This window comes from Arachis hypogaea, chromosome 6, assembly GCF_003086295.3.
Source record: "Arachis hypogaea cultivar Tifrunner chromosome 6, arahy.Tifrunner.gnm2.J5K5, whole genome shotgun sequence".
NCBI lineage: Eukaryota > Viridiplantae > Streptophyta > Magnoliopsida > Fabales > Fabaceae > Arachis > Arachis hypogaea.
In genome coordinates, this window is record NC_092041.1 from 52263797 (window position 1) to 52275032 (window position 11236).

Below are 11236 nucleotides of genomic sequence, written 5' to 3' on the forward strand. Positions count from 1 at the left end.
TTCTTTTTGTTTTAAAATTTTAATTTTAATTATATTTTGTCTTTGAATTTCGAAAATTACTAACCTCTTTTTCAAAAAATATTTTCGAAATTTCTCTTCTCTTCTCTTATTCTATTTAATTAATTAATTACTAACACTTCTCTTCACCTCTCTTCATCTAAGAATCCGAACTTCTTATATCCCTTGTATTTGGATTCTTCTACCCCTTTCTTCTTCTACTGACATAAAGGAATCTCTATACTGTGACGTAGAGGATTCCTCTTTCTTTTCTTGTTTTCTTCTCTTTCATATGAGCAGGAACAGGGAAAAAGGCACTCTTGTTGAAATTGATCCAGAACCTGAAAGGACTCTGAAGAGAAAATTAAGAGAAGCTAAATTACAACAATCCAGAAATAACCTTTCAGAAACTTTCGAACAAGAGAAGGAGATGGCAGCCGAAAATAATAATAATAATGCAAGGAGAATGCTTGGTGACTTCACAAAGCCAACGTCCAAGTTTGATGGAAGAAGCATCTCCATTCCTGCCATTGGAGCCAATAACTTTGAGCTGAAACCTCAGCTAGTTGCCTTAATGCAACAAAACTGCAAGTTTTATGGGCTTCCATCTGAAGATCCTTATCAGTTTTTAACTGAGTTCTTGCAGATCTGTGAGACTGTAAAGACGAATGGAGTTAATCCTGAAGTCTACAGACTCATGCTTTTCCCTTTTGTTGTAAGAGATAGAGCTAGAATATGGTTGGATTCACAACCTAAGGATAGCCTGGACTCCTGGGATAAGCTGGTCACTGCCTTCTTAGATAAATTCTTTCCTCCTCAAAAGCTGAGCAAGCTGAGAGTGGATGTTCAAACCTTCAAACAAAAAGATGGTGAATCCCTCTATGAAGCTTGGGAAAGATACAAGCAATTGACCAAAAGATGTCCATCTGACATGTTTTCAGAATGGACCCTATTAGATATATTCTATTATGGTCTCTTTAAATTTTCAAAAATGTCATTGGACCATTCTGCAGGTGGATCTATTCACCTGAAAAAGACGCCTGAAGAGGCTCAAGAACTCATTGACATGGTTGCAAACAACCAGTTTATGTACACCTCTGAGAGAAATTCCGTGAATAATGGGATACCTCAGAAGAAAGGAGTTCTTGAAATTGATGCTCTGAATGCCATATTGGCTCAGAAAAAAGTGTTGACTCAACAGGTCAACATGATCTCTCAAAATCTGAATGGATTGCAACATGCATCCAACAGTACTAGAGAGGCTGCTTCTGAAGAAGCTTATGATCCTGAGAACCCTGCCATGGCAGAGGTTAATTACATGGGTGAACCATATGGAAACACCTATAACCCATCATGGAGAAATTATCCAAATTTCTCCTGGAAGGAGCAACAAAAGCCTCAACAAGGCTTTAACAATGGTGGACGCAATAGGCTGAGCAATAGTAAGCCATATCCATCATCTTCTCAGCAACAGACAGAGAATTCTGAACAACAACACTTCTAATTTAGCCAATATAGTCTCTGATCTGTCAAAGGCCACTTTCAGTTTCATGAATGAAACAAGATCCTCCATCAGAAATCTGGAGGCACAAGTGGGCCAGCTGAGTAAGAAAGTCATTGAAACTCCTCCTAGTATTCTCCCAAGTAATACAGAAGAGAATCCAAAAGGAGAGTGCAAGTCCATTGATTTAGTCAATGTGGCCGAATGCACAAGGGAGGAGGAGGACGAAAATCCTAGTGAGGAAAACCTCCTAGGACGTCCCTCAAGCAAGAAGGAGTTTCCTATTAAGGATCCAAAGGAATCTGAGGCTCATAAAGAGACCATAGAGATTCCATTAAATCTCCTTCTGCCACTCATGAGCTCTGAAGACTATTCATCCTCTGAAGAGGATGAAGATGTGACTGGAGAGCAAATTGCTCAATACTTATGAGCTATCATGAAGCTGAATGCCAAGTTGTTTGGTAATGAGACTTGGGAAAGTGAACCTCCCTTGCTCATTAGTGAACTAGATACTTGGATTCAGAAAACTCTACCTCAAAAGAAACAAGATCCTGGCAAGTTCTTAATACCTTGTACCATTGGCACCATGAGCTTTGAAAAAGCTCTATGTGATCTAGGGTCAGGGATAAATCTTGTGCCACTCTCTGTAATGGAGAAGCTGGGGATCATAGAGGTACAACCTGCCTTGTTCTCATTGCAATTGGCAGATAAGTCATTGAGACAAGCTTATGGAATAGTAGAGGACATGCTAGTAAAGGTTGAAGGCCTTTACATTCCTGCTGATTTCATAATCTTAGACACTAGGAAGGAAGAGGATGATTGCATCATCCTTGGAAGACCTTTCCTAGCCACAGCAGAAGCTGTGATAGATGTCAACAGAGGTGAGTTAGTCCTTCAATTGAATGGGGACTACCTTGTGTTTAAGGCACATGGCCATCCCTCTGTGACAGAAGAGAGTAAGCATGTAGAGCTTCTCTCAGTTCAGAGTCAAGAAGAACCCACACAGTCAAACTCTAAGTGTGGTGTTGTGAGGCCACAACCAAACTCTAAGTTTGGTGTTAGGATCCCATATCCAAACTCTAAGTTTGGTGTTGGGACTACACTAACATTGACCTGATCACCTTGTGGCTCCATGAGAGCCACTGTCAAGCTATTGACATTAAAGAAGCGCTTGTTGGGAGGCAACCCAATTTTAATTATCTAATTTTTATTTTATTGTTATTTTGTGTTTTATTAGGTACATGATCATGAGGAGTCACGAAAAAAATCAAAAAAATTAAAAACAGAGTCAAAAACAGAAGAAAAAAATTTTTCACCCTGGAGGACGCACAGGCTGGCGTTCAACGCCAGTAAGATGCATATGGCTGGCGTTCAACGCCAGAACAGAGCACCATTCTGGCACTGAACGCCAGAAACAAGCAACATCCTGGCGCTGAACGCCAGGAATGTGCCTAGAGGAGACAAACTGGCGCTGAACGCTAGTAACAAGCATGAAACTGGCGTTCAATGCCAGAAACATGCTTTACATGGGCGTTGAACGCCCAGAACGTGCACCAATGGGCGTTTAAACGTCAGAATGATGCACGAAGGCATTTTACATGCCTATTTGGTGAAGGAATGGTATTTCTTTACACCTCAGGATCCTGTGGACCCCACAGGATCACCTCAGGATCTGTGGACCCCACAGGATCCCCACCTACCATATTCCCACCTTACCTTTTAATCCTAATCACACTCTCCTAATCCTAAATCTCATTTTTCTACTCCCCATGTCACACTTCCTAACACCCATCACCAATCACCTCAATTCCTCTTCCCAATTTCCCACCCATTCCCACCCAAAATGGCCGAACATACACCCTCCCCTCTCCCTATAAATACCCTCCCATTCTACTTCATTTTCACACAACACAAACCCATCTTCTCCCACTTAGCCGAACCCACCTCTCTCCCTCTCTACCATATTTCTCTTCTTCTTCTTCTTCTCTTCTTTTCTTTCTTGCTCGAGGGCGAGCAATATTTTCAGTTTAGTGTGGTAAAAGCATAAGCTTTTTGTTTTTCCATTACCATCAATGGCACCTAAGGCCGGAGCATCCTCTAAGAAAGGAAAGGGAAGACAAAAGCTTCCACCTCCGAGTCATGGGAGATGGAAAGATTCATCTCCAAGAGCCATCAAGACCACTTCTATGATGTTGTGGCAAAGAAGAAGATGATCTCCGAGGTCCCTTTCAAGCTCAAAAAGAATGAGTATCCGGAAATCCGACATGAAATCCAAAGAAGAGGTTGGGAAGTCCTAACCAACCCCATGCAACAAGTCGGAATTTTAATGGTTCAAAAGTTCTATGCCAATGCATGGATCACTAGGAACCATAATCAAAGTATGAACCCGAATCCAAAGAACTATCTCACAATGGTTCAGGGGAAATACTTAGATTTTAGTTCGGAAAATATGAGGTTGGCATTTCACTTGCCCATGATGCAAGGAGATGAACGCCCCTACACTAGAAGGGTCAACTTTAATCAAAGGTTGGACCAAGTCCTTATGGACATATGTGTGGAAGGAGCTCAGTGGAGAATAGATTCCAAAGGCAAGCCAGTTCAACTAAGAAGACTGGATCTCAAGCCTGTGGCTAGAGGATGGTTGGAGTTCATTCAACGCTCCATCATTCCTACTAGCAACCGATCTGAAGTTACTGTGGATCGGGCCATCATGATCCATAGCATCATGATTGGAGAGGAAGTAGAAGTTCATGAGGTCATCTCCAATGAACTCTACAAAATAGCCGATAAGTCCTCCACCATGGCAAGGCTAGCTTTTCCTCACCTTATATGCCATCTATGTTACTCAGCTGGAGTTATCATAGAAGGAGATACCCCTATTGAAGAGGATAAGCCCATCACCAAGAAGAGGATGGAGCAAGCAAGAGAAACCATGCACGGTTCTCAAGAAGTGCATGAGGAAGCTCATCATCAATAAATTCCTGAGATACCTCAAGGGATGCACTTTCCTCCCAACAACTATTGGGAGCAACTCAACACCTCCTTAGAAGATTTGAGCCACAACGTGGAACAATTAAGGGTGGAACATCATGAGCACTCCATCATTCTCCAAGAAATAAGAGAAGATCAAAGAGCAATGAGGGAGGAGCAACAAAGGCAAGGAAGGGACATAGAAGAGCTTAAGGACATTGTTGGTCCTTCAAGAAGAAGACGCCACTAAAGGTGGATTCATTCCTTGTTCTTTATTTCTTTCTGTTTTCGGTTTTTAATTATTGTGTTTATCTATGTTTTGTGTCTCTACTTCATGATCATTAGTATGTAACCATGCCTTAAATCTATGAATAAAATCCATTAATCCTTCACCTCTCTTAAATGAAAAATGTTTTAATTCAAAAGAACAAGAAGTACATGAATTTCGAATTTATCATTGAATTTAATTTAATTATATTGATGTGGTGACAATACTTTTTGTTTTCTGAATGAATGATTGAACAGTGCATATGTCTTTTGATATTGTTGTTTATGAGTGTTAAAATTGTTGGCTCTTGAAAGAATGATGAACAAAGAGAAATGTTATTGAGGATCTGAAAAAAATCATGAAATTGATTCTTGAAGCAAGAAAAAGCAGTGAAAAAGAAAGCTTGCGAAAAAAAAATAGAAAAAAAAAAGAGAAGGAGAAGTAGAAAAAGCCAATAGCCCTTAAAACCAAAAGGCAAGGGTAAAAAGGATCCAAGGCTTTGAGCATCAATGGATAGGAGGGCCCAAGGAAATAAAATCCAGGCCTAAGCGGCTAAATCAAGCTGTCCCTAACCATGTGCTTGTGTCATGAAGGTCCAAGTGAAAAGCTTGAGACTGAGTGGTTAAAGTCGTGATCCAAAGCAAAAGAGTGTGCTTAAGAGCTCTGGACACCACTAACTGGGGACTCTAGCAAAGCTGAGTCACAATCTGAAAAGGTTCACCCAGTTATGTGTCTGTGGCATTTATGTATCCGGTGGTAATACTGGAAAACAAAGTGCTTAGGGCCACGGCCAAGACTCATAAGTAGCTGTGTTCAAGAATCAACATGCTTAACTAGGAAAGTCAATAACACTATCTGAAATTCTGAGTTCCCAGAGACGCCAATCACTCTGAACTACAAAGGAAAAAGTGAGATGCCAAAACTATTCAGAAGCAAAAAGCTACAAGTCCCGCTCATCTAATTAGAATTAATATTCATTGATATTTTAAAATTTATAGTATATTCTCTTCTTTTTATCCTATTTGATTTTCAGTTGCTTGGGGACAAGCAACAATTTAAGTTTGGTGTTGTGATGAGCGGATAATTTATACGCTTTTTGGCATTGTTTTTAGGTAGTTTTTAGTAAGATTGAGCTACTTTTAGGGATGTTTTCATTAGTTTTTATGTTAAATTCACATTTCTGGACTTTACTATGAGTTTGTGTGTTTTTCTGTGATTTCAGGTAAATTCTGGCTGAAATTGAGGGACTTGAGCAAAACTCTGAAAAAGGCTGACAAAAGGACTGCTGATGCTGTTGGAATCTGACCTCTCTGCACTCGAAATGGATTTTCTGGAGCTACAGAACTCCAATTTGCGCGCTCTTAACGGCGTTGGAAAGTAGACATCCAGGGCTTTCCAGCAATATATAATAGTCCATACTTTATTCGGGAATTGACGACGTAACTTGGCGTTGAACGCCAAGTACATGCTGCCGTCTAGAGTTAAACGCCAGAAAAACGTCATGATCCGGAGTTGAACGCCCAAAACACGTCATAACTTGGAGTTCAACTCCAAGAGAAGCCTCAGCTCGTGGATAGATCAAGCTCAGCCCAAGCATACTCCAAGTGGGCCCCGGAAGTGGATTTATGCATCAATTACTTACTCATGTAAACCCTAGTAGCTAGTTTATTATAAATAGGACTTTTTATCAGTGTATTAGACATCTTGGGGATGATTAGTTCTCAGATCATGGGGGCTGGCCATTCGGCCATGCCTGAACCTTTTACTTATGTATTTTCAACGGTGGAGTTTCTGCACACCATAGATTAAGGGTGTGGAGCTCTGCTGTACCTCAAGTATTAATGCAATTCTATTCTCTTTTATTCAAATCTCTCTTATTCTTATTCCAAGATATTCATTCGTACCCAAGAACATGATGAATGTGATGATTAAGTAACCCTCATTATCATTCTCACTTATGAACGCACGTGATTGACAACCACTTCCGTTCTACATGCAACAGAGCTTGAATGTGTATCTCTTAGATTCCCCAACAGAATCTTCGTGGTATAAGCTAGATAGATGGCGGCATTTATGAGGATCCGGAAAGTCTCACCTTGTCTGTGGTATTCCGAGTAGGATCCTGGGAATCCGGAAAGTCTCACCTTGTCTGTGGTATTCCGAGTAGGATTCCGGTAATAAATGACTGTGACGTGCTTCAGACTCGCAAGTGCTGGGCGTTAGTGACAGACGCAAAAGAATCAAGGAATTCTATTCCCGTAGGAGCGGGAACCAACCAGTGATTAGCCGTGCTGTGACAGAGCGCGTGAGCGTAGTTTTCACTGCGAGGATGGGATGTAGCTTTCGACCAGGTGATGCCTCCAGACGATTAGCCATGCGAGTGACAGCCGCAGAGGACCATTTTCCCGAGAGGATTCAAAGTAGCCATCGTCGAACAGTGAACCCCTATACACAGCTTGCCATGGAAAGGAGTAAGAAGGATTGAGTTGAAGCAGTAGGAAAGCAGGCGTCCGTGAGCCATGCAGTATCTCCATATGCTTATCTGAAATTCCCACCAATGAATCTGCATAAGTGCTCTATCCCTTTTTTTATTTCTATTTTCTTATTTCTATTTTCAAAAACCCATAAACCAATTTAATCTGCCTAACTGAGATTTACAAGGTGACCATAGCTTGATTCATACCAACAATCTCTGTGGGATCTACCCTTACTCACGTAAGGTTTATTACTTGGACGACCCAGTACACTTGCTGGTTAGTTGAACGGAGTTGTGTCCACTCGTGCCAATTTCAAATTCCATAAAAGTACAACTTAAAGAATAGTGATCACAATCTCGTCCACCAATAAGCTTGTGGATTGGTAGAGGACGTGTTAGTGAAGGTTAAAGGCCTTTACGTCCTTGCTGATTTCATAATCTTAGACACTGGGAAGGAGGAGGATGAATGCTTCATCCTTGGAAGACCCTTCCTAGCCATAGCAAAAGCTGTAATTGATGTTGACAGAGGAGAGTTAGTCCTTCAATTGAATAGGGACTACCTTGTATTTAAAGCTCAAGGATCTTCCTCTCCAACCATGGAGAGGAAGCATGAACAGCTTCTCTCAATGCAGAGTCAAACAGAGCCCCCACTGTCAAACTCTAAGTTTGGTGTTGGGAGGCCACAACCAAACTCTAAGATTGGTGTTGAACCCCCACATTCAAACTCTAAGTTCGGTGTTGGGAGGTCCCAACAATGCTCTAAATACCTGTGAGGCTCCATGAGATCCCACTGTCAAGCTATTGATATTAAAGAAGTGCTTATTGGGAGGCAACCCAATTTTTATTTATCTATATTTCCATTGTTCTTTTATGTTTTATTAGGTTTATGATCATGTGGAGTCACAAAACAATTGCAAAAATTAAAAATAGAATAGAAAATAGCAGAAGAAAAAGTATACCTTGGAGGAAGAGCTTACTGGCGTTTAAACGCTAGTAAGGAGCATTTGGCTGGCGTTTAACACCAGAACAAAGCATGAAGGTGGCGTTGAACTCCAGAAATAAGCAGCAGTCTGGCGTTTAAACGACAGGATTGCACCCTGAGGAATGCTGGCGTTAAATGCCAGAAACAAGCAGCAAAGTGGCGTTCAATGCCAGAAACATGCATAGAGCTGGCGTTTAACCCCAGAAACAAGCATCAATCTGGCGTTAAATGCCAGGATTGCATATAAAGGGCATTTTACATGCCATAGATTAAGGTGTGGAGCTCTGCTGTACCTCGAGAATTAACGCAAAGTACTACTGTTTTTCTATTCAACTATCGTTTATTTCTATTCTAAGATATCCATTCGCGCCTAAGAACCTGATGAATGTGATGATTATGTGACGCACATCATCATTCTCACATATGAACGCGTGCCTGACAACCACTTACGTTCTACAAGTAAACAAGCTAGAATGAGTATCTCTTGGGTTCCTTAACCAGAATCTTCATGATATAAGCTAGAATCCATTGGCAGCATTCTTGAAAATCTGAAAAGTCTAAACCTTGTCTGTGGTATTCCGAGTAGGATTTAGGGATTGAATGACTGTGACGAGCTTCAAACTCGCGAGTGTTGGGCATAGTGACAGACGCAAAAGGATCAACGGATCCTATTCCAGCATGATCGATAACCGACAGATGATTAGCCGTGTTGTGACAGAGCACCTGGACCATTTTCACTGAGAGGACAGACGGTAGCCATTGACAATGGTGATCCCCCAACATACAGCTTGCCATGGAAAGGAATATGCACGATTGGATGGAGACAGCCAGAAAGCAGACGTTCAAAGAGCCATACAGCACCATCATACGCTTATCTGAAATTCCCACCAATGAATTACATAAGTATCTTTTTCTTTATTTCATGCTTTATTTATCTTTATATTCGAAAACCATTATAACCATTTGAATCCGCCTGACTGAGATTTACAAGGTGACCATAGCTTGCTCCATACCAACAGTCTCCGTGGGATCGACCCTTACTCACGTAAGGTTTATTACTTGGACGACCCAGTGCACTTGCTGGTTAGTGATGCGAGGTTGTGAAGAAAGTGCTGAGATTATAAACGCGCATACCAAGTTGAGCACCATTGTTAGATATCACAATTTCGTGCACCAAGTTTTTGGCGCCGTTGCCAGGGATTGTTGAGTTTGGACAACTGACGGTTCATCTTGTTGCTCAAATTAGGTAATTTTTTTTCCAAAAACGTTTCAAAAATCTTTCATAATTTTTTCTTTGTTTTCGTTTTTTCTAAGATAATTTCGAAAAATACAAAAAAATTAATAAAATCATAAAAACCAAAAATATTTTGTGTTTCTTGTTTGAGTCTAGAGTCAATTTTTAAGTTTGGTGTCAATTGCATGTTTTTATTTTTCTTGCATTTTTCGAAAATTCATGCATGTGTTCTTCATGATCTTCAAGTTGTTCTTGAGGATTTTCTTTGTTTGATCTTCATATTTTCTTGTTTTTCATATGCATTTTTCGTTTGTTTGTGTCTAAGCATTAAAAATTTTTAAGTTTGGTGTCTTGTATGTTTTCTTTTCTTGAAAATTTTTCAAAAATAAGTTCTTGATGTTCATCATGATCTTCAATGTGTTCTTGGTGTTCATCTTGACATTCAAAGTGTTCTTGCATGCATTATGTGTTTTGATCTTGCATTTTCATGTTTTGAGTTATTTTTGTGTTTTTCTCTCTCATCATTAAAAATTCAAAAATAAAAAATATCTTTTTCTTATTTTTCTCACAATTTTTGAAATCTCTGGGTTGACTTAGTCAAAAATTTTTAAAATTAGTTGTTTCTTGTTAGTCAAGTCAAGATTTAAATTTTAAAAATCTTATCTTTTCAAGACTTTTTCAAAAATCAAATCTTTTTCATTTTTTTATTTTCGAAAATTCTTTAAAATTTATTTTCAAAATCTTTTTCTTAATTTTATCTTTTATTTTCGAAAATTATACTAACAATTAATGTGATTTAATTCAAAAATTTCAAGTTTGTTACTTTCTTGTTAAGAAAGATTCAAACTTTAAATTTTAGAATCATATCTTTTAGTCTCTTATTAGTCAAGTAATCATTTTTAATTTAAAAAAAATCAAATCTTTTTAGCTTCCTTTTCAAATCTTTTTCAAAATGAGTTTCAATCATATCTTTTTCAAAACCAATTTTGAAATCTTTGCTAACTTCTTATCTTTTCAAAATTGATTTTCAAATCTTTTTCAACTAACTAATTGACTTTTTGTTTGTTTTACTATTTCTTATCTTTTTCAAAACCACCTAACTACTTTTCTCTCTCTAATTTTCGAAAATTCCTCACCCTTTTTCAAAATTCCTTTTAATTAACTAATTATTTTAAATTTTAGTTTTAATTTTATTTTTCTTCTTATTTTTCGAATACTAACTAATTTTAAAATAAAAACAAAAATTTTTTCCATTTCCTTTTAATTAATTTTCAAAATTACGCCCCTCTCTCATCTTCTTCTATTTATTTATTTATTTACTAACACTTCTCTTTATCTAAAAATTCGAACCCTCTCTTCTCCTCTGTGTTCAAATTTTTCTCTTCTCCTTCTTCTATTATTTTCTTCTTCTACTCACAAAAAGGAATCTCTATATTGTGACATAGAGGATTCCTCTTCTTTTCTGTTCTTTTCTTTTTCATATGAGCAGGAGCAAGGACAAAGACATTATTATTGAAGCAGATCCTGAACCTGAAAGGACTCTAAGGAGGAAGCTAAGGGAAGCTAAAGCACAACCCTCTAGAGAGGACTTGATAGAAACATTAGAAAAAGAAGAAGACATGGCAGCCGAAAATAACAATAATGGCAACAATGCAAGGAAGATGCTTGGTGACTTCACTGCAACAAATTCCAACTTACATGGAATAAGCATCTCAATTCCTGCCATTGGAACAAACAATTTTGAGCTAAAGCCTCAATTAGATTCTCTGATGCAACAGAATTGCAAGTTTTATTGACTTCCATCAGAA

General features: G+C 38.8%; 1 non-coding gene across 1 annotated transcript; it reads right to left on the reverse strand.

Annotated features, from left to right (window-relative positions):
• Positions 1-826: 826 nt before the first annotated feature.
• On the reverse strand, positions 827-930 carry LOC112699953 (small nucleolar RNA R71). The gene has a single exon (XR_003152884.1). It is a non-coding gene; the product is annotated as a small nucleolar RNA R71 (small nucleolar RNA).
• Positions 931-11236: the final 10306 nt, after the last annotated feature.